Genomic DNA, 25,185 nt, shown 5'->3' with positions numbered 1-25,185 from the left:
ACATGACGTATTGTCAAGTGGGAAAGAGGGTTGCAAAATAGTCCATACAGTACAGAGCCATCTATGTAAAATATGCTTATGTGTAGATATATATGTAGAAGTCTTGGTGGAAAGACTTAAAAGTGTTTCTGTGTCTTATCTTCATGCGAGAGAATAGGATCCCCCCCCCTTTTATCCTAGTTTTTCTAATTCCTATCCAATAAAATGGGTTATTTAACTAATTTTTTTTAAAAAATTGCAGTGGAATCCTGGCTGGTGTGGCTCAGTGGTTGAGTGTTGACCTATGAACCAGGAGGTCACAGTTTGATTCCTGGTCAGGGCACATGCCTGGGTTTCAGGCTCGATCCCCAATAGGGAGTGTCCAGGAGGCAGCCAATCAATGATTCTTTCTCATTACTGGTATTTCTATCTCTCTTTTCCTCTCCCTTTCTCTCTGAAATCAATAAAAATATATTAAAAATAATTTTAAAAATTGCAGTGGGAGAGTCATTCTGGTTCACCATTAAGGCTTTAGAACCAATGCCATGTGTCAGGCCTTGAACTTGGCACTAAGAGTTTTTGAGCCTGTTAATGTCAGGCTCTGTGCTGAGTGCCTGGTTTGGTGAAACTGGCTCCTCCATGATTGTGGGGGGGTGTTCCCAGGATTTCTTCTGGGGCCATAGGAAGGAGTTTACTCCTAACCCCCATCTTAGAGCTATTTCTCCTGAGGGTACCCACAGCTGCTGCTTCCTCTTCCTGCTCCTCTAAACACCCCCAATTGTCCCCATGAAGTCAGTGTTGGGGGGAGAGATGGGACGGCTGTCCTCAGGGGCTGCCCCATTCCCCATCCATGCAGCCTGAGAAATGGGGACTGGACCCAGGTGCCCAAGCTTACAGTCTGGGCCACAGCGGTGGATGGGACCTGGGGCCTGGAGCAATGGCTGTAGGACTCCAGCTTGCTGTCTCACCTTCACAGCCTGGGCCCAAAGGAGGTACCAGTCAAGAACAACACTACAGTCCAGACCTGAAAGGGAAGGAGACTGCACTCCCCACCCTATTTAGAAGGGCTGAGCTATTTAAAAATCACAAATATCCATTAGTCATAATGTCACCCAGGAGAGCCCTCGTGCCTCAGGGAAATGAACAGTCCCCTCTGGGTAACCCTGTTTCTCCCCATTTCACCTGAACACCAGCAGACTCCATTCTGGGCTCTGGGCACTTTCCTGGGCCCTGAAGCATGTCCATTAGGTCCCTGCCTTACTCACTGACCCAGTTCTCCTACAGGGGCCTTGTGCGTCAGTGTGTCCTCTACCGAGTCAGCCAAAAGCAAAATTACCAATCCCAACCCCTCACACAAGGAGGAGATTTGAGGATTTCCACCAGAAAGGTATTTGTCACATCCCAAACTATCACATATAGTAAAACGGGTTACCTTGAGGTTATTATGCAGGTAATCCAAGGCCTTGGCTAGATTCTGGCAGCTGGGAAAGACTGGGAGGAGCTGCTGAAATGGCAAAATGACTCAGGGTTCAAGGGACATGGGAACCAGGGGATTAAGATGCTTAAGAAAACAGGGTTTAGGAGTCCAATATATTGGTTTTTAAACGATTTAGCTGAGGCGTCTCCCTCCTACCCCTTTGGGTAGACCCACAGGCCATTTCTCTGGTTACTCACAGGGAAGCGTGGTGGATATGGCACCCGCCCTCAGAATGCCAGAATGCAAACGCTGTGGGCGTGTGTGGATGTGATGTTGAGTCACAATATTGTTAATTACGAGGACGTTTAGGAATCAAGGCAAACTTTCTCCCACCCCCATTTACTGACAATTAAGGCAGGCTGGCTGTGAAAATTCCCAGCCATCATTCTTTCCCTTTCCAGCTCCGGTAATTGGGTTAGAATGGCTCCGTTAAACAAGCATGCCTCCAGACTGAAGCTAAGTTAGAGCCCTTTATACATTAGGCAATAAATTGGGATACGTTTGCCCATCTGCTATCCACATTTAGGATATCTGAGATTTTGCACGAGGCACCAAGATATCCAGCAAAGCCCAGACTTCTGTGGTATCTATGGTGCTGGGAGGCATATGGCAGTGGTGGGACCTCTATCTGTGCTTTGTAGTAACCCCTCAGATGCCTCCTCTGACTTGGCCATTTATTATCTGTGTGGCCTCGGACAAGTATCTCAATCTCTCTGTGTGTCTCAGTATTGTTATCAGCAAAATGGGAATAATAAGAGCACCTGGCTCATATGGTTGTCATGAAGTTTAATAAGGCAATCCCTGTGAAGTGCTTAGAACGCCATCTGGCAGAGAGAAACTCAGCAAACGTTAACAACCCGACTGTTGCAATTAAAGTTCATAAAATTCCAAGAACACAAAGGCATTCCAGTGCCAAGTGCCTTTTGGATTAACACAAGGCCGATGTGGTATCCATGAGCTCTCTCTCCGACAAGGTGGCCTCCCCTGTCACACTTTTCCACTTAACCCAGCTGTGTGAAACGGAAGTCCCTGCCCAACTCCATGCCTGCATGGTCTCAGCTGGATGTGGCTGGAGGAAAATCCCTAACTGTGCCCATTGCTGACTTCTCTCTGTATATATTTACATCCACTCACAGGCCTTAGTGTCACCTGGTAATTATCCTGCATACTCCTGGCTCATGTTCTCTCCCCTTCTCCAAGAAAACTATTTTATACCTCCTTCCTCCTCCTTCTCCTCACTCTTAGCTATAACCTTGCTTCCTAGTTCCTTGAGAAAATAGAAACACTCAGTATAGCTTTCACAGGTTTCCAACACTTCAGCTAACAGCTTGATTGACACCTGTATCTTTGCCCATAAGTGCTACACTTCCTACTGTTGGACTGCACGTACTTTTGTCATTGGGCTTATCCCTTCTTGTCTGGGAAGGATGCCTGTCAACCTGAAAATATGTCCTTTATTTCTCTCACATAGATTTTCTTTCTCTTTTGGACCATTCTCATAAGCATTCAAGCTCTTAATTACACCTCTTTCACCCCAGATGCTGCCCTGTTTCTCCACTCTCTTTTTTAAAAAAAATTATTTATTTCAGAGAGGAAGGGAGAGATAGAGAGAGATAGAAACAACAATAATGAGAGAGAATCATTGATCGGCTGCTTCCTGCATGCCCCACACTGGGGATCGAGACTACAACCCAGGCATGTGCCCTTGACTGGAATCGAACCCAGGACCCTTCAGTCCACAGGCTGACGCTGTATTCACTGAGCCAAACCAGCTAGGGCTCCACTGTCTTTACAGTAAAGATTTTCAGAAGCATTGCTTGTACTTGCTCTACCTATGGGCTCTCCTCCCTTTTCCTTTGAACACACTCAACCAGCTTCCATTTCCATGGCTTGAGCACTTGTCATGGTCCTCACCACCTTCATGCTGCTTAATCTAAGGTCATTTCTCAGGCCTAGATCTTCTTAGCCTCTCAGCAGAAGTTGACATAGTCGATAATTCCCTCCTTCCTAAGAGAATTTCTTATCTTCATTTCTGATCCTTCTGTTGTCTTACTGGGCAAGAACTCTTCTCAACCTCCTTTGCTAGCTCCTTCTTATGTCTCTTGCCTTTCAACATTGAAGGGAAGTTCAGTTCAGTCTCAGACTTTTCTCTGTCTGGACTAGGTTGTTTTATCTGATCTTGTTATTTTAAATACCCTATCTAGGCTGATGACTTCTGAGGGTGAATCTCCACCCCAGATATTGCTTATTAAACATCTCTACTTGAATATGTATGGACATCTCTAAGCTAAAGTATCCAATACTGAACTCATGATATACTATCACTAGCTTCTCTTAAAGTGTTGCTAACACTGAAAATGGCAATTCTTTTCTTTCAGTTGTTAAGGGCCCAAGTTTTGGGATTATCTCAACTCCTCTCTTTCTACCCTTCATATCCAATTGGTCAGCAAGTCTTGTTGGCTTCTCTTTTAAAATTAAGCCAGAGTAAGACTACTTTCCAAGACATTATCATCTTTCAGCTGGAATATTTCAATAACCTTTCCTATAGACTTAATATCTGTATCCCTGCAGAATACATTTGTTGAAACCTAACCCCCAATGTGATGGTAGGGAATATGGAGCTTTTGGGAGGTGATTAGATCACAAGGATGGAGTCTTCATGAATGGGACTGTGCCCTTATAAAAGAAGCCCCAGAGAGCACCCTCATTTCTCCCACAATGTGAGAATACAGGGAGACAACAGCTTTCTATGAACTAGGAAATCCGTTCTCACCAGTCACTGAATCTGCCAGCACCCTGACCTTGGACTTCCTAGTCTCCAGAACTGTGAGAAATAAATGTTTATTATTTTTACCTCATCCAGACAAAGACAGCCTTTTCATTGATCCTCTGGATTTCACCACAGCACTTCTCTTAAAAAATACATATCAGAGCACAGCACTTCTCTACTACAAACTCCTTGAGCTTTCCATTGCCCCTTGAGAAAGAGTCAAAGGCTTTGCAATGGCCTAAGAGGGCAAAGGCTCCATTGCCTTCAGGACCTCAGCTCCTTTGACTCTTGCCAGCATGCACTCTATTCTAGCCACACTGGCCTCCATGTTCCTTGAATCTATCAACAAGCACCCACCTCAGAGTCTTTGCACGTACTTGATATTCTCTCTCTCTCTCTAGAAAGCTCTTCCTCCAGACATCCACATGATTTATGCCATTCAAGTCTTCGTGCTAATGTCATCACTTCAGAGAGAACTCCGAGATATCCTCTTCCCATTTCTCCCCATCCTGTTATCCCCTCCACAAAGGTGAAACATTTAATATTTATTTGCCCACTACTTGACTGGAGTTTCACTTTTTAATGTTCTTCTGACTGGCCTATCTCACAACCCATGCTGACATCTGAGATGTGCTGCATAGAGGCTTGGTGAAAATGTCCATCTTGTTACACTATTATTATCAGTTATTGAGAGTGTCCTGGCAGAGGCAACAACATTTGCAAAGGTAGGGGAGATCCCAGGGTGGCTGAAGAGCATCCTTGGCCTGGAGGCTCAGTGCAAGGGCTCTGAGCAGCATCTCAAGTCCGCCCTGACCAGTTGTGTGAGCTTAAGCAAGAAATATGACATCCAGGGCTGCTTTCATTTCTGTAAACTAGGCTAATAGAGACATTGATCTCATAAGTATATTCTGAGGATTGAATGCAATAAACATCCAGAGCACTTAGAACTGTGCCTGGCATGTTAGCTGTTATTATTATTATATCTTCACTATTTCATTATAATTATCAGTCATCCTTTGCATAGGACCTTAGTTCAGATAACTTTTTCTTCTAGGCAGTTTCCACCTTTCTCATCCAGTCCCAAATGGCACAGCCACGGGACCCTGAGGCAGATAGCATTTCTTTTTTATAGATTCTGCAGCTCAATTGAAATCAAAGCTTTGGCCTTGTAGCCCAACTTTTCAGATGGCCTGTGTTCTGAGTGCTTTAACGTTGGTCAGCATCAGATTCATCTGTCTCCTCTTGCCCTACTTTCCCATAATTGCACTTGCTTCTTGCAGCTTGGGTCAGAGTTACATGCAGTGGATCGGTCATTCTGAAAGTCCTCACTTTTCCAGGAGTTTCGTGTTCACCCACGCTGCAATTGTCTTTAAATTTCAGCTCAGAGTGAGAGCCAGGAGTCTCTCTGAAGCCTGTCAGAACCAAACCCTTGTGAATGAGAAGAGCATGGCTAGGCTCTCTGATGCTCCCCAATGGCCCTCCTCCCTCAGGCAGGGAGGCATCCTTCCCTGCTCCCCAGGGACCTACTGCAGTCAGCAAGGGGTCAATAAGATAGCCAGAAAGACACCAGGTCAGGCTCTCTGGAAATAAGAAATCTCTACAACCACGGGAATCTCTCATCCCCTATCTGATGGCTTTTCACTCCAAACAACATGCAACAAACAGACCTTCCAATGGGACAAAGGGATTCTGACAGTTTGTAGAGTTCATTGTGGTCATGATGTGAGCTGAACAGAGCTGGTCTGCTGCTGACATCCCTCTGCAGCATCCACCTAGACATACAAAAGGAATAGGTTTAACCCTTCACAGAGCCTGTCTTCAGTTGAGCTCTTATTATGTAGCAAGTACTGAGATCAGCGTTAGATACACCAGCATAGATAAGTCTGCTTCTTTCCTTGCGGAACCCCTGGTCTGTGTACACAGCAGTTTATATAACAGTGTACAAAATGCTGCAGCAGAGGTGAGCAGTAAGTATTATGAGACCACAGAAGAGGAAGGGGACAAATGTTGCCTGTTGGAAGAGGGTGAGTCAGAGGTGGCTTCATGGGAAAGGGAGCATAACAGTCTTGAAAAATCAGAGAATCATGAGTGTGTTAATAAGGTTATTTTGGTTGTAACTTTTTAAAAAAAACTAGACTTGTTAGTTTAAATAAAAAAGTTATTGTAAGGGCCACGGTTGTTTCAAGGAATCCAAGCTGGATATGAAAAAGTTAATCTCAAGAATGGTGAAAATGCAGAAATTATGGAGCCCTTGGCCTCAAAAATCTAGGATCATTCTAGAGAGTGTACATGGGCATAACTCTCCTCCACCAACTCCTCATCTCTGCCTGTCTCAGCCCCAAATTCCACATTTTTAGAAGAATCTGATTGGCCCAGCTTGAGTCAGAGGTCCATCCCTGGTTTGTAGAGCGAGACCTGAAGATCCAGCTTAGGTAGTTCAGAGACAGCCACTGAATCCAGGGAAGTTCCCAAGAAAGGTGGCTCATCATGGGTTTGATGTCCCACCCCAAAGAATGGCTGCTGCAAGGACACAGGACATGTGGTTGGATAGAACAGAGGTGGCAAATGCATTGAGGCATGGAGCCATAAAGGTGCATGGTGTGATTGCAGCAAACATGTTTAGGGTCACTTTCTTTGTGCAATTTCTGTAACATTACATGTAGACTGAATATCCACTAATCATGTCATGTTTTGTGTGCATGAAGTAAAACTGTTATTTATAATCTTTTCAGTTAACGTTGTTGGCTTACAAGCAAAAAGGGAATTTATTAGAAACCTATGAAGGGCAAAGGGATCACAAATTGAAAGAGGCTAAAAAAAATCCCACTCGGAATTGAAAGGACCTGGACACCTCCAGAAAATCTTGATGGCAGACACCTCCCTGCCTTCCCCTGCTCAGCACTGCTGGAATGAATGGAGCGGAATAGTGTACAATATGTGTAATAAGGTTTCTATAGAGCTGGCAAATTGCAGTTTTGTTGTAACTTAAAGGATGAACATTAAAGAGCAAGTCATGTCTCTTTATGTACTTGACCTCGCGCTTCCTCTCCTCTCTCTCCCTCTCCCTCTCTTTCTCATTCTCTCTCTCTCTCTCTCCTGCCCAGCAGTCACCTCTCTTTTCTAACACCTTCCCAACTTCCTTTTGGAGAATTTTCTCCTTCTGGTAGATCCTCCCATTCAGTGCTGCGTGGAAGTCTTCTGAGTGATTCTGGGAAGGCATCTAATTCCCTAATAAGAGGGGAGAGGCAGGGTTGAAGCAGTCTCCCCCTCTTCCCCCTCCTCCTCCTTCCTGCCTTGAGCATGAGTGCTATGTCCAGAGTTGCAGCAACCGACTTGTAACCATGAAGAAAAATGCAAAAATAAAGACCAAGAGCATTTCAAAGGCCAGAGCACCTTTGACATCATCGAGCTGCTGAGTCATTTCCAGAACTCTCCCACCCCTAGGCTCCTTGTGGTGTCAGAAAAGCAAACTCCTATTTGTTTAAATCACCTTTAATCAATGATTCTATTACTTGCAGCTAAATGCATTGTGAAACAATACAGAGGTCTGTGGGAGTCTGGCTTGACCTCTCCATGCCTCTATAAGTACACGACACAAAGTATACTACATGAGTGTACTACATAAAGGTTGGATGATGACCTTTCTGGGAGGCCAGCTCCAGAGCACAGCCATCTGCTCATCCTGGCCCCATCTGGTTTTATCTCCTTCTTGTTCTTGGTGGATCATAAAAATGCAAACCTCCTACGATGTCATAAATGAGGAACAGGCAAGGTAGACCAGCAGAATCAGGAAGCAGAGCTTGGAAATATGCCCAAAGGAATAAAGAGGAATAAACTTTTGGAGGCCCATAGGCAAAGAGCGAGCTGGTATAAGCACTTCTGAGATATGAAAATAATATTGATTTTAAGATACAACCATAAATACAAGGGCCATTTATTGAACACCTACTATAGTTGACCCTTGAACAACACAGGTTTGAACTGCATGTCCACTTATACACATATTTATTAAAATATATGTTTTTATTGATTTCAGAGAGGAAGGAAGAGGGAGAGAGAGACAGAAACATTAATGATGAGAAAGAATCATTGATTGGCTGCCTCCTAGATGCCCCCCACTGGGAATCGAGCTCACAACCCAGGCTGAAATATTACCAGGGACCCTTCAGTCCGCAGGCAGACGCTCTATTCACTGAGCCAAACCAGCGAGGGTGACAGAGTTTTTCAATAAATACTATAAATGTATTTTTTCATCTTGATTTTCTTTTTTTCTCTCCTGATTTTCTTAATAAAAATTTCCCTTCTCTAGCTTACTTTATTGTAGGAATATAGTATATAATACATATAACAAATAAAATATATGTTAATCAACTATTTATGCCATCAGTAAAGCTTCTAGTCAACAGTAGGTATTAGTAGTTAAGTTTTGGGGGAATCAAAAGTTATATGTGGAATTTTCACTGTGTGGGGTTGGGGTCAGCACCCCTAACCTCTCCACATTGTTCAAGGGTGAACTGTATACGCTTGGTGCTTCATAGTCATTATCTTTTTTGCACAATCACTCAGTAATGATTACTATTGCATCCATGTTTCAGATGAGAACACTGAGGCTCAGAGAGGTGAGGTCACTTGCCTCAATTAGAAAGGGGAAGAGCCTGAAGACATGCTCAGCCTATCTGACTCCACCGCCCATGGATTCATTCTCCAGGGAGCAGGGTATTATAGGTGTGAGATGCTCCAGTGGGGGGAAATGTAGTCAGAAGACAGGAAAGGAGGTGGCCAACCCTGGCCTTGCCTGAAGTTCACTGCACACTCTTCAGGCTCCAAAGAGTCCTTGGACTTTCTTCTACAGCCCTGAAACAATGGTTATTCCTGATGATGGCCAGTCCGGATGCACATGTCAGCACCAGCCTTTAGTCTTGGTTCTCAGAACAACCACAAAAAAAAAGTGTTCTACAAAAAAGCGTTCCTTTAATGTGTGCCAAAGCCAAGCCTTGGCAAGTTGTTTGCCTGTAGAAGTCTGAGTCTCCCACTCACTGGCACTTTTGCTGTTGTGCTATGATGCAAGTCTCCTTGGACCGAGTGAACCTTGCACCCTACCCCTTCTATGTGTGGCTTGCATGTCTCTGAGGGCATCCTCATTAGATTGCTCTAAGTGTCTCTGGAGAGCAAAGTCAGTTTGTACTTCAGAAGGCCAGGACCATGGAGAGTTTCTTCCTGGTTTGTAGCATTTCAGAGATCCCAGACCCCTTAAAGCTGTTCATGTACTTTTCCCTGGGCTGTTGCAAGTCCTTTGGCTAACGGCTTATAATGGTGACCTTCTCTGGAGATTTGCCTTTGGCTGATAGGAAACCACCACTCCCAGCCTGGAGAAGCCTGGGGGTTACATTCCTTCCTCAGGAACATCTCCTGACTGGCTGGCATGAGAGCACAATCACCGGGCCCCTCTGTCTCAGTGAATGACCACCTGGTTTGGTCTACACTGTGGAGCACCCCTTGGGTCAGGCTTTACCTAAGGCCACAGCCTTGTTGACTCTCCAGCCCATCCTGCTTTCTTCCTCCCTTTACAGGTTTTCCTAAAGAGCTCTCCCAACAATCATATGCATCTAAATCCCTCAGGGTCTGTTTCTAGGGAATTAGACCTAAGACAACATTTTGCAGATGTTATTAAGCCTTGGGTAACATTTAGGGACTATTGCTTGAGATGTGTTTGAACCACTTAGACAAACAGTCCCCCAGCCTCACAGTCTTGTGTCTATGGCTGTTCACTTTACATGGGAAAGATACTCTCTCACCTCGACTCTCTCTCATTTCCAGACTTTCCTACGTGCCCGGACTTTTCCCAGAACACTCCTTGTGCCTCCCACCTGAACTGCAAATGAGATCTCCCCAGAGGACACTGCTGCCTCTGTGGTCTTCTTGAGTCAAGGCTGCTCATTCTGCTAGGTCGCAAAAGCTCAGGTCAGCATTCTCCTCAACTGCTTGGCACTCGGGGTAGATGTCCTGCCTGGATCTCTCTGTAAGAATGAAATGAGGTCTCTATCATATACACAACTTCAGAGTACATCTAAAAGAGCTTTATGAATGGGGATTTTAGAGCTGTTGTCCTCATAACCACTTCCAAGCCATACTCCTCCACCATCCCATTAAAAAACATCTCTTTTGTTTCACGTGCCATTTGGCTATATCATTAAAACACTCCAATTGCATATCCTTTGACACAGTAATTCCTTTTCATACAAAAATATTAGTCCAAGGTGAAAGGCCATATGTAAGAACATCTATAATGGCTTGCAACAGTACAAAAAAATAGAAATAATCTAAATATCCATCACTAGGAAGCTGACAAAAAATTGCAGTCTGCTGCACAGTGGGCTACCACAATCCTATTAGAAGAAAGCAGTAAGGTTTTGTACTGACATGGGGAGAAATGCATGATATATAACAGTGCATCCAGCAGAAAAACTTATTGTGGACAAATACAGTATGATCTCATTTTGATAAAGGAAAAAATAAAAAACATGCATATATTTATAAGATTAAGAGGATTATCCTGGGCTGGGCAATCCTTGGCCAGCAATGTCCCCACAGTTGCTGTTATGGCCAAGGGCTCAGAAGCACCACACACTCTTCAAAGTCCATAAAGTGAGACCAGAAAGCATCTAGATCCTAATATGATATACAGATGCTTGCTTTGTCCTCCTGGTGGGGGTATAATTGGTGGTGGTGAAATTCAACAGCTCTGAAATCCCCATTCATAAAGCTCTTTTAGATGTACTCTGAAGTTGTGTATATGATAGAGACCTCATTTCATTCTTACAGAGAGATCCAGGCAGGACATCTACCCCGAGTGCCAAACAGTTGTCATGAAATTCAAGCTTTATTGCCTTCTCTTCCTGTATCACCTCCCCCACCCCCAGTAGTAATTAAGCCAATCTAGCATCATCATCTCTTTTCTCCCTATTTCTTGTCACAGGGATTGGTGGAAGCATGTGGAGCAGAGATGCTACTGGAAGGGTAGGGAGGTGGGGAGGGAGTGGGGGAGAAACTTTGACTTTGCACTGATTGCTTTTATAATGTTTGACTTTGCTACTAGAGTATGTATTGTATTTGTAATAACAAATAAAGATTAAAAATGAATTTCAAAAGTACCAATTGACTCACCATGCCTACAGTACACTTGCCTAAAGAGAAAGCCCTGAGATGGGGTTCCATCAAATGCAGTGGTTAAGAACTGGGACTCTAGAATTTTATTTCCTAGATTCTAAGCCTACCACTTATTAGCTTTGTGACATTGAGTAAGTTACTTAGCCTCTCTGTAGACTGGCTGCAGAGTTTTTGCCTTACACAACCCTGAGGGGCACCATTCACACAGACCACAATGAGAATGACAGCCACCCACAGAGCTGTGTAGTGCAGTGGCACTAGGAAGCCTTGCCTCTCTTTGTTTTCAGTTTCTTCACCTGAGAAATGAGGATAATAATGATACCCACCTCCTAGGCTTATTCTGGGTGTTTGGTGAATTAATCCATGGGGCGTGCATAAAATTGTACCTGACGCTTTGAAAATATACAAGAAATGTTACTATCACTATTATTACCATCTCCATCTCCACCACCATCATCATTACCATCATCATCATCATCATCATCACTAACAAAAGTCCATGGAGAAGTTCTGGGTCTTTAGGTCCCAATCTAATGAGCACAAACTCTAAGCCAAGTTCTTTCTTCTGTCCAGAGGAAAGGCCTTTACCTTTTTCTCGGGAATGAAGGCCTTATTGGCTAAAGTCTCTGCTAACGAACTCTTCTCCAGAGAGGCAATAGTGCCTGCAGGAGATGGAGCTGATCTGGAAAGCTCCCTGAAATTGTAGACGCCAGAAAGGAACTCTCCATGGTCCTGGTCTCATGAAGTTCAAACTGACTGCTCTCTCCAGCACTCTGACTATTGGCTTTGCCACAGGCAACCTTTTCGAGAAGGTCCCCTTTTGAGACTTTGCCTGAACTCTGATTATGTGTTACCCTTATTAGAAATATTTTCACTTTAAAGGATTCTTAATCTAAATTAAAATAAAATATCTTTGATGGTGAAATTTATAGACCATTAACAAAAGGGACTAATTTGGACTTAGGGGGCCTCCAAAAAGTTCACCTTGCATCTGGCTATCTCCAGCTAACCCTGAGAAGCATATGTAACTGTTATTATTGCAAAGGTATTTTTATGGTCCAGTAAATATGTCACCTTGAGTCAAATATTCAGGAGCAGAGAGGAAAGAATGTGTCACATATGGCAGAACCTGTGTGGAGAAGCTGATGGTACCAGATCACCTCCTGGTATGTTCTGCCACTGGATCAGGACCCAGAGTGCTAACCCTGGGAGTGATAGGCAGGGTCCTAGCCATACGCCCTGAAATGATACAGAGGGAGAGAGTGGTAAGTTGTGGGAGACTCACCATTGCCCTACCCAAGGCTTATCTTTGGCACATTAACTTCTGGTTATGGTTGGTTGCATAGGAGACTTGGAGGAAATACAAAAAGCCAAACTTGCAGGCAATTATTAGTTCTCAGGCCAGCAACTTTGTTTTATCTTAGATCTGGTTAGGGGTGATGGAGGTATGGGACAGGGAGAAAGCTATTCCATATCCATACCAGGCACTATCCCTGAAACTCCTTCATATGGAAGCCCTATTGGGGCTGAGATTCATATCCCTGGGAATGAGCTGGCATGTTTTATATAACCTCCCTCCCACCCATTCACTCATTCATTCCCTCTCTCCCCCTTCCTCCTCCAGTGCCTGTGAGTTCACTCAACACAACTCTTCTATCCCATACTCCAGCTGACAGACTCCTGGGACACCATCTACCCCTCTTACATATATTCCCAGTACAGGTAATTAAACACAAACATCTAGTTGTTATCTGGAGACTTCGCTATTAGCTTCCATAATGTCATTGTGCCTGAAATTATTTTATGCCTTTCATAGCTTCTACTGATACCTGAATGGTGAGCCAAAGTTCTTCCCAGAATTGTGTCCCACAAAGTTGAAGAATAAAATCATGGACCAGAAGATTTACACAAAAGCATGGAAATTTATTATAAGCAGAAATTTATTATAAGTGCATGGGAGGGGGTCCAAGAATGGGTTGCCACTAAGGCTCACTGGTCTAGAGGTTTATATCTACCAAAAGCCTGTTCTTTGTCTACCCATGTCACTTTCTGATTGGTTCCCTCTACCTGCTTTGTCAAGGAACAATTTTAAAATACACTGGTGCTCCTCTCCTCTTTTTCCTCTTCCTCCCCATCTCTTGTAACTTTCTGCATTGTAATATAAGCATTCTTATCTTGTGGCATCTTATTTTTCTGCAAGAACAGCATTTCTGTGGTTTTGGGTGGCTCCAACTGTCATGTCTATATTTCCTCCCTCCTTTCACCCCTTATCATGTCTGCCTAATCCTGTTCCTAACTGCTCTCACTACCTCTAATATTCCTAGGTAATCAGTGAAGTTTCTTGTTATACCCACTTTAAGGATAAAGAAATTGAAGCTTAATTCCCTTCATCTATAAAATGGGGAGAATAAGACCTACCTTGCTCCACTGCTATGAGGTTTGGACATAATATTAGTAATGTTCACATTATAGGACAAGGTGCTCTATACACATTGTCATTGCACAATATCCAACCCCTTTCTGGACCATAAGTTCCTCAAGATCTGGAGTAATTCATATCTTAGTTTTAAACTCACATTATCTAACAGAGGTCTTGTTCCTGGATAGAAGCTGTGGTGGCAATCAACAACTCATAGAGGTCTCTTTTGAGATAATGGCCTTGTTCTGGCCTCCCACATCAAAGTGTCAACTTATTGGGATAGAATGATAATCATAATCATCATCATCATTATTACTTATTAAGCATCAACTATAGGCCTTGGACTGAGCTGAGCATTTTGCAAGCATAGTGATATTTAATTAAAGCCATGTTGGAGCCAGCCCAAGTTCAAGGTTGCAGAATAAAGAAAGGATGGTATATCTGCATATCCTCTACCCCTTAGATTTATTGACCCCTACCTCCAGGCCCCATTACTCTTGAGGTGCATGCCTGAAATACTCTTACCAACCTAGCTTTCTTGACAGCTTAATTGCCTAGGCCAGTGGTTGGCAAACCCCGGCTCGGGAGCCACATGCGGCTCTTTGGCACCTTGAGTGTTCTAACGCCACTTCTTCAAAATAGACTCGCCCAGGCCAAAAAACCGACTTCTGCGCATGGGCCACGAAGTTTCAAAAGCACTGTATGTGTGTGCCCGCATGTGGTATTTTGTGGAAGAGCCACACTCAAGGAGCCAAAGAGCTGCATGTGGCTCACGAGCCGCGGTTTGCCAACCACTGGCCTAGGCAACTTATTTGGAGTCTGCAGGAAACTCAGATCTCCAGTATTTCTGCTCCTCCACCTCTCTCCTCTATAGCATCTCTAGCATTGAGTCTGAAACACACTATCAAACCTTTGCTTAGATATTGACTTCCAGAAAACTATAATAATATGTATAGCAATTGCTGTTTATTGAGCCCTTACTAACTACATTACCTCGTTTGGCATCACAACCACCCTAAGATGGTACTGTTATCATTTCCATTTTACAGATGTGCAAATTGGAGGTTAGGTCAGTTAGTCAAAGTCATCCAAATAATGAATAACAGAGTTGACAGTTGAACCTCTGTGTGCATCATCTCATAAACCTATCTTTTCTCTATTGCACTTGAACTGTTTTGCCTTCACTGTACATCTCAATTTTGTCCCAACCATAGCAGAAATGATTCAAGGACATGGGCTTTTCCCGTGAAGGTAGTCTAATGCAGACAAAAAGGTGTGAGTTTTCCTAGTTGTGAGTTTGGCTGGGAAATCTGTCTAGTGAAGATAGAGATATGGGCTGTCAATTGAGGTTGAATTACAGGAATAGGATGATATATGAGAAGCTGGGCTATGATGGGTTGAAAACTTGAGGCCCAAGTTAAGAATGTCAGTAAACAGACCTTCTGTTCAGAGGCAGGACCAATTGTGGTAGACATTACTAGAACTTACAAATATCTAATTTTTCTCTTCTTCTTGGAGAGCTTTGAAGTTGGTGGTGCCATGTGACTAATTCTGGTCAAGGCTGTGAACAGAAATTATGTGTGTCACTTTGGGGAAATGCAATAAAAAGCTCCCAAATGACTCTGCAGTCCTTTCACATGCCATGGCAAAGGTGTTAAGTTGTCAGAGTCACAAGATGGAAGCCCACCAGATCCATAAATCACTTAGAAGGGAAATGCCCTGAAGAGCCACTGAAACTCCTGCAGACTTTGCATAGTAGGACACAAATCTTTGTTGTGTTAATAAGCCACTGATATTTTGAGGTTATTTGTTATTGCAGCATAACCTAGTCTATTATGACTAATGCCCTATCTTTCTCATACACTCACCTGACCTGAGGACTAACAGGTTGGGGGAAGAATGGCCAGGTGAAGCCCAGGAACTGGAAATGAGCTGAGCTGGAAAGATAACATGTAGTCAGATTTCAAGAATGGGGACTGAGCAGTCTCAAATGCCTCTTGAGCAAATAATGGTCAGGGTGTACACCAAGAGCAAGTGCCAGGTTTACACAGAGGGCCAAAGCCAGAGGCAGATAACAAAGCAATATTTTTCATGCATCCTACCCAGGGTCCTGTGCTATCAGGTGCAATTGCTGTAGCATCTGGCTTCTCCATAATGTGGTGAACTCCCAAGAGAAAGGTATCGAGTCTTGTCCAGATTGGATATTACCCTCAGTACTTTGCTTTCTCCATTGTACATCTTGAGCTGAGTGAATCTGAAAAGCTTGCTGAGTTAAGGGCAAGTTGAGTCTTGCTTGAACAAATTCTGATTTCCTCCATGAGATTCCTTGAAGTTGACCTAGACATTTTCCATAGCTCAAATTATTTACCTATGAGATTATTTCATTAATATCTGTCTGTCCATCTCATGTTGAACTCCATGATGACAGGGCCTGTGTCCTGACTATTTCTAGATTCTACCATGGGGTTCAGTCTGTGGCAGTTGCTCAATGAAGGTGTTGAATGAATGAACAGACTACTGATCAGTGAATTCAAGGTGGAATATTTCTACTGCTTACCAAATGCATCTGTCTCCAGGTCCTTCTTTTCCAGCCTTGCATTTGCCAAGTCTTCCAAAGAAGTCATCTGATTCCACCCTCTTTGTCCTCAGTCTGGCGGCCTCACTGACATCCTAAGAGAGCTCTTCATTTGGAACTTCTTTGGCTTTTCAGGACAGGAGCAGAGAGAAATGGGCCCTTCATTTAGCTGATTGAACCAACAAAAAAGAATTTTGAGACAGAAAATGAATATAGATCCAGTGCAGCAATTAGAGGGGAAATCGATAGAACATCATCAACAGCATCAGACCTGTGTAAGTCGGTGTCTCCAAGGATGGATTGGCTGAGCAGCATTCATTTCATTTTTGTTTTCTTAACTTAATCCCCAGCAAGTAAAGAGGAATAGGTGTGGTGGCTAGGGTGGTAGAGGGGGAATGGAGAGGAAGGAAGAAGACAGGCAGGACAGGATGAATAAGGAGCATTGGATTCCTTCTCCTTACACCACTGCCCCTGTGGGCAAGTTCATAGGAAGTCTGATCCTCACATAGCACCAGTTGGAAATTCAAATGAACCTGAGTTTGAATCTGAAACCACCATGTACTAGTACCGTGGTCGGCAAACTGCGGCTCGTGAGCCACATGTGGCTCTTTGGCCCCTTGAGTGTGGCTCTTCCACAAAATACGACGGCCTGGGCAAGTCTATTTTGAAGAAGTGGCGTTAGAAGAAGTTTAAGTTTAAAAAATGTGGCTCTCAAAAGAAATTTCAATCGTTGTACTGTTGATATTTGGCTCTGTTGACTAATGAGTTTGCCGACCACTGTACTAGTAGTAAGCAGTGCTGAGCAAGTCACTGAGCCCCACTTACTCACCTGTAAAGTGGGGATTGTGAGGCTGCTCCACAGGGTTCTCATGAGGAGTCAATGAAAACCTGCAAAGCCCAGATAGCAGAGTGCTGCTGACCCCATTATAGATGCTGATTTCGCTCATGCTTCCTTGCCCTTCGATTTGACCCAATCAAAGTTCTTTTCTACTTTTTCAGCTTCACCTTGTATGAAGGCTCTTAGACTTTGTTGGGCCATAAGTGTCTTTGAGAGTTTAGTATTAAAATATAGAACTTAAAAGCATGGATTAGGGATTCAAAAAGATCTGGGTTTCAGTACCGGCTTTGTTCTTACTGGCTGTGTGGTTGTGGGCATGTGCCTGAGTTTCTTCATGAATAAAATGAAGATAACAAAGTAACTATCTCATAAGCTGTGATAAGAGTTAATGTATGTAAATGCATCAGTGCTTAGAACAGTGCCTGGCACACAGTAATTTTGAGCAAATGTTCACTATTATTAACAAAAACAATGGGAAGGCCTCTAGTTAAATGCTCTCAGGCACGTGCATGCATACAATCTTATGAAACTGATCTCCAATTGTTATTTAATGATTGCTGCAGGATGACACTAGCCTGGCATTTATTACTATGTATTGTCTGTCCCCTGGTCTACAAAAGCGGATCTGCTGGTCAATGCAGGCTCCACCTACCCCACTATAATATGTCATCTCCAAACTCTGCCACTGGAAATCCATTCCATGGCTTTCAATTCTGTCCACTTGAAAGCCCAGATGAGGGTGTGGCTAGGCAGCGATTTTCAGCAGAGACTTTGGGGCCAGTAGTTTAAGTTCCAATGTTCAAGGAGCCTAGCAGACTTTGATCTGCGCTGAAGTTGACTCCCAAAGGGTTGACCCCACAAGCAGGAAGGAGGCAGCCATAGGTGGCCCTGGTGATCTCAGACTGAGGATGTGTTCTCTGGGCTTATAGGACCCAGACAGTGGCTCCAAGCACAGGGGTATGGCCAGCCAGGACCAATGCGTGGAGGGATCTTAGGGGATGGGAGACAAGGCCCTAGCTAACAACCCTGCTATGATTCAGGAGTTAGGAAGTAGAAGGGAGAACCAGGGACTGGGTCAGAAGCCTGTCATGAGGGCAGAGAATACACCCAGGACAGGGAGGTGTGGATTGCATAGGTTAACACATGGAAATTAGGGGAAGTGAGAACAAGCAAAGAACACCTCTGTCCTCACTTGTCACATTCTCAGTCACTTCCAGACTTATCTTACTTCCAGTTTTTATCTTTTCTACTCCGTGCTTTCAGATAAGTCTGACCTAATATTCATCCACCCACTCATCCATTGCCCCATCCATCATCCACCCACCTGAGCTTAACTACAGTTTCACCACCTATTTTAGTAGTAAAGCTAAATCAATAGTCTGTACTTGGCTCCCTTAGGAGTTTCATGCAGTTGTGCCTGGTGTCCAAGGTTAATACAAAATGTCTTTGCATAGAGCAGCCACCCATCTCTACCTTGAGACTGGCAGAAACTCCCTGGAGAGAGAATTAGGCAGGGATAGGCAAGGAGAAAAGAACCCAGGGGTAAAATGGCCTCCACAGGACCACAACCTCTGTTCAGAATCAGGTTGTCTTGGTGACAAGAGCATCCTTCTGGCTCCTGCAGGGGCAAAGAGTGGGGCTCTCCTTTTTCTATATAGTGAGCTTCACATAATAGAGAAGGGGTAGAAGTCAGGTTTACTAATCATGCCACTGAGTCATACCTTCATTCCACTCATTGTCAGTCCTGTTCTGGTCACAGAGATGCTTGGGGCTCATCCCTGCCCTCCAACCTCAATGGTTTTATAACACTAATCACTTTACATTGGGCATCTTCTGTGAAACTCAGGTGAGCTTCTCTGGCTGTCCGTCCTCAACTTCAAAAGGGAGACAGGTTTACATCAGACTCACCTTTGAGTTAGGTATCCATTCCTGATATTGATAATGCTAACAATTACAATATTTTGGCTAATTCCACCAAATCCAATTATTTTGGTCATGACATTTTACTTTATAAATACAGAAGTACTCCTCGGTTAATTCAGAAAATTTGGACAGCACACAGAAAAACACAAAGGAAATAAAAACCCATAATCCACCAACAAGTGAAAAGTAAATATTTGGAACAGACCCGGAGACAAGGAAGCATAGATCAGACTGTCAGACCTCAGAGGGAAGGTAGGGGAGGGGAGGGATAAAGGGGAGAGATCAACCAAAGGACTTGTGTGCATGCATAAGAGCCTAACCAGTGGTCACGGACAACAGAGGGGTGGTGGGGAGGGGTTTGGGATGGGAATGGGGGGATGAGGACAAATATGTGATACCTTAATCAATAAAGAAATTTTTTTTAAAAAAAGGTGTTTGACCCATTTTCAGATGTCAAAAAAAGTAAATATTTGGAGAATGCATGTTTCTAAGTATACACACATGTTTATGGTGTTATCTATATTCTTTTGTACCCTGCTTTTTTCACTAGACAATATCTTACAAACATGTCAGTAAATATTCTTCTATAACTTCATTTTAATGGTTCAATAGAATCCCATATTGTGAATAATCCATAACTTGTTTAACCAGCTGCCTCTGATTGGATATGCAGATTTTTTTCAGGTTTCATTAGCAGAAATAATTCTTTATTGACTGTATTTACACATAAATACTTGCATCTATATTTGCTTTGATTAGTGAGGTAAATTCCTAGAAGTAAAACTGCTGAGTATGTATGTATGCACATTTTTAAGGCTTTTGATAGATATTGCCAAATTGCCCTCTACAAAAATTGCATCAATTTGCGCGCTCTCTCCAGCAGGGTATAAGAATGCCCAATTTCCCATAGTCGTTGATTTAATTTGCATATCTTTTTTTTTCCCAGCGAGGCTGAATATTTTCTCATATGTTTATTGTCTATTTGTAATTTTTCTTTAGTGAATTGCCTACTTATGTCAATTGCCCATTTTTATGGGGTTGCTTATCTTTTCTGTTTTGACTTCTGAAAGCTCTTCATCTACATAACCTTTTCTCTATAGTATATGTTCATTATATTTTCCCCAGTGTGTCCTTTGCCTTTTAATTTTGCTTATGGTGTTTATTTGGACCCAGTGAAGATTTTATTTTAAGTAATCAAATTCATCAATCTTTCCCTTTATTGTTTTTGCCTAGAAATGCTTGAATGCTTAGTGATGCTTAGAAAAGCCTAACCACCCCCAAGTTTATATAAACACTCCTCTACAGGCGTCCTCAAACTACGGCCCGCAGGCCACATGTTTTTTTTTACTTCAAAATAAGATATGTGCAGTTTGCATAGGAATTTGTTCATAGTTTTTTTTTTAAACTATAGTCTGGCCCTCCAACGGTCTGAGGGACAGTGAACTGGCCCCCTGTTTAAAAAGTTTGAGAACCCCTGCTCTAGAACATTCCTCTAATTCTTTTATGGCTTCAATTCGCTTATATTTAACTCTTTAACCTGAATTTTATTTTGTTGTATGCTATGCAGAAACACTTTAATTTTAACTTTTTTCTCCCGAATAAGGAACAAACCCTCCCAGCACCATGACATCCTTTCTTCCCTTGTTTGAAGCAGGTCGATGTGACTTAAACAGCACCTAACATCTCTAGATGTAACTGACTTCTCTGAGTGGGGTGGTCGGCTGAAGAGGGGATGGGAGCATGAGGTTTTCATCTCTGCCTCAGTTGGGTCTTGCATGTTCGTTGTTATTTATCCAACACTATTTATGAAGTGACTGTCATGTGCATTCTGGGAGGTGCTGGGAATACATACAGGGGAGTAAGAGAGCATTTCTGCTCAGCACTCTTTAATATCTATGTCAGGTATATGGTGGACGTTGTGGTGTGCCATCCAGAATCCCCCTGCGAGACTAAAGAACATACTCGCCAAGTGGTCGGGAAAGTTGGCTGATGACCGATCACAGTTTCCTCCCTGGGGATTGCCTTCCTTCCCTCCAAGGGTGCTGCCATGCCCAAGGAAATACACCCTCCCCAGGTCAGCCCACATCCCTTAACTGGTCTATGAGAAGGGTCAAGGACCCTGCTCCCTTGCCTTAATTCAGGGCCACCCTAGTTCCAGAGCTCCCTGTGGAATCTGCTGAGGTCTCAGTCACAACTACTATATCCCAGCTCAATATCTCCCTCTGCCCTATGCTGTTTCCCTCATTCATTCCCTTCCAGGTATTCCTGAGAGCAACCCACCCCCACTCCTACACAATAAACTTCCTGTATGCACATCTCTATCTCCTGAGACAAGGTGTAAGGAGGTCCTGGTTTTGCTTGGTGGTGAAAGTGATCGTCCACCTTTTGCTGAAGGTGATGGATAGATGTGAGGGTGTCATTTGGGGACACAGCAGGCTGACATGGGCAAGACTCCACTCGGCAGGCTTGATGCCACCTTCTTCGCCCTCCTTCTAAGAACTTTATACATTCTTCTTCGCCCTCCTTCTAAGAACTTTATACATTAGACATTGAAGATCTCTGGAATTACCTAATGAGCTCAGAGTAGAATAAGCACGTTTTAGCATCAAAATTATGAGTTTTAGCTTTAGCAACAGAATTATGGTTTCCAAAGTCCTCTTCTAGACAAACTGGCACCAATTAGGCCCTATGCTCAAGGACAAGATACTAATAAATGTCACAATTTAATTGGCTTATTCTCACCCAATCCCACCTGGTGGTGCTTCATATCCCTGATCTGAACAAAACTGGGCCCATGTACTTTAGGCTTTAAGCCTAATGAGGTTCTTCTTGTAACAATATTCAGATAATTGCTTCCATTTTTTTGGCCGATGTTGACCAGAGTGCGTGTATGAGCACCCGTGAGTGTGCATGTGTGTTTACAGGGTGTGTAAAGCTTGACCCAGGGCAGGATTTCTCTTCTGATCAATCACCACGAAGGAGACAGAGCACCACTGTTCCTCCTGAGATGTCTATATCTAATCACACAGTTTGCTTTTTTCACTTTGGCTGCAGCAAACTCAACTCAACAGCTCCAGACAATGAGAAGATTTATTATCTTATATCACAACCCATCCAGAGGTAAGGCAGTCCCCAGGTTGATTAATTCTGTGTCCCATGGATGTCATCAAGGACCCAGGCTGTTTTTATTTTTTCTCTCTGCCATCCAAAATATCTTGGCTTTGTATTAAGTCTGGCTCTCTCCATAGCTGCAGCCATTTCTATGCATCATATCTAGACCTGTTGACACTGAGAAAAATGCAGTACCTTCTTTTCCATGGGTCCGCTTTCAAGAGCAAGTAAAGCTGTACCAGAGGCTCCCCCAAAGATTTTCCTCACACTTTGCTGTCTAGAATAGATTCCCAGTCACTGCCAGTAGGAATGGGAAAAGCAAGACTGGTTTAGACCAGTGGTCAGCAAACTCATTAGTCAACGGAGCCAAATATCAACAGTACAACGATTGAAATTTCTTTTGAGAGCCAAATTTTTTAAACTTAAACTTCTTCTAACACCACTTCTTCAGAATAGACTTGCCCAGGCCGTGGTATTTTGTGGAAGAGCCACACTCAAGGGGCCAAAGAGCTGCATGTGGCTCGCAAGCTGCAGTTTGCCGACCACTGGTTTAGACTCATCAGGAAGCACCAGCAAGGCTGTGTCTCCTTCTCCTAAGGCACAGAGCAAGCTGGCTGTCCAACACAATAAGGGTTCTAGTGGGAAGGAGGAAGGCTGAGGTGGGAATGGATATTGGGGGTAGGCAACCACCATGTCTGCCACACTCACCAGCTCATGAGGCAAAGGGGGGCAAGAATATTTTGCTTGAAGGTAGTCTAGGGGAGAGGTGTAGGGAAGGATGGGAAGGTAAGAGGAGAGGATGGGCCTCATACTTCACAGGTGTGTGGGGACCTGGATGCCCTTGAGCCTAGTGAGCAACACTCTCTTTGTGCACAGAACTCATCCTGTTGGTCTGCCCCTCACTAGGTGGAATCCAAGTCCTGGTCTGTTTGACATCAAACCTTGAGCACCTTCCTCTATGCCTCCATTCTTAAAGGATTTCCTATAGTTGAGCAATCACAGGAGAAGGGACTATCAGGGAACAAGACAAAGAGAGCCCTAAACAGCAGTCTTCTCTCTGAGCTACCCACATATTTTCTAAGCCTTGGGGCTATCACACATGGCCCCCAAACCTTTAGACCAACCTTCAGCATAATCTTCAGGCTGTAAAGGTTAGAGCAAATATTGGTAGGCACAAAAGACATCCAAAAGAGGAGGAAGAGGTCAGTGCAATCAAACACTGAGCTACTTTATTTGTTCCTCGTCTCTTGGCCCAGACAAATGATACGCTAGGGTATTTAAAAACATTTGCAAAGGCCAATGACAAACCATGATTTGTTGATCTTTGAGCAATCATGTAAGTCTGGTAGGGGCTGCAAGTCTGGAAACAGGTAAATGTCATGCGTATTTTCAAAGCCTTGGAGAAAGTGAGTTCTCTAAGCCTTTGTCTGCACCCAGGAGAGCATAGACATTGTCTGCAGGGGCTGGACACCAAGTACCCCGATGAGGACTCAAGGCTCACTATTGAGCTGCACAAGCACAATTAGAGCAAATCATGTCAGACTGACCTGCTTTCCTTCTTTGTCAGGGACACTTGAGGATGAGCACAGGGACACATGGCAGACACAAGGTCAGACGCTGCAGGCCCAAGCTCTGCTGAGATGCACAAAATGCAAAGGCTCAAGTCTCTCAAGCGAATCTTGCTCAATCTTGGCAGTAAATTAGGTGCTGCAGAGGCGTCTGTCTAGTTACACATTTGTCTCCTGCTGGGAGATCCCAGCACTGTTCAATGGGAACTCCAAACAAGTCAACAAAGCTTCTGAGCCCAGCAGTCATCCACTCACTCATTCTTACATCTCTGCCAGATATTTACGAGTGCTCACTATGTGATGCCAAATGCTAAGGATACAGTGGGGAATAAGGCACAGTCCTGGCCTGCATGGTGTCTTCAGGACTCTGGGACTACAGGGGAGGGCCACTGAACCCATTCCCACATTTGGACTAGAGAAGTCCTTTTCAAACTTTAATATACACGGAAATCACCTGGAGAGCTTATTAAAATGCAGATTCTGACTGAGTGGATCTGGGATGGACCTGAGATTCTACATATCTGATCAACTTTTGGGAGAAGCTCAGGTGTGTGTCTTTGGATCACTCTGAGTAACGAGAAAACCAGTCTTGTATCAGGTGTCAGCTGGTGAGTTCCACCCTTCTAGTTGTCCAGCACTTCTTCCTGTCAGGCTCCTTTGACATGATTCGCTCACACCAACTTAATGCTAGTTTCCTGGAGGCTTCTTCACACATGTGTAGAATCTCTGAGCTTCAAGGACAATGGGGGAAAGATGATTTGGAAATAATTAATTCAACCAATTCCCATTTCTCTTTCCCTTATGAAACTGCTCACCATCATCGTCATCACCATCATCAAGCACCATTATAGCAGACACACAAACACTGCACTTACTCTAAGCCAGACATTGTTCTTAGCATATTGTTCCGAGCATATTAATACATTTAAATTCCACAAACAAGTCTATGGGAAGGTCCTGCTAAAAGGTAGGAATATATTAGTACGCCCATTTTTTTTTTTTAATCCAGGGAACCTCTGCACAGAGAAGTTAAGAAATTTGCTCAAGTTTACACAGCTGGTGAAGAATTCATGTTTCCTGCCTCCAGAGCCCATTTCGCTTTACATTATATCAGGAACACTGAAGACTTCGCATCCCTCCATGTGACTTCCAATGGAAAGCACTGAAGCCACATTGGGAGAGCCTGTTGAGAGCCTCCGGGCCCTCTGACAGGTCTCCGCTGTGGTGCAGCCTCGGGGGAGGAGGAGGAGGACGGGCAGAGAAAAGCAGAGTTAGGATGTATGGATAGGATGGCTCTGAAACCTTGGTGAGATTAGATCTGCCTATTAAATTGCCTGCAACTTGTGGGTAGATTTGGG

This window comes from Cnephaeus nilssonii, assembly GCF_951640355.1.
Source record: "Cnephaeus nilssonii genome assembly, chromosome: 7".
In the NCBI taxonomy this organism is placed as follows: Eukaryota; Metazoa; Chordata; class Mammalia; order Chiroptera; family Vespertilionidae; genus Cnephaeus; species Cnephaeus nilssonii.
The sequence above is the reverse complement of the archived record's forward strand: the minus strand, read 5'-3'. Positions refer to the sequence as shown.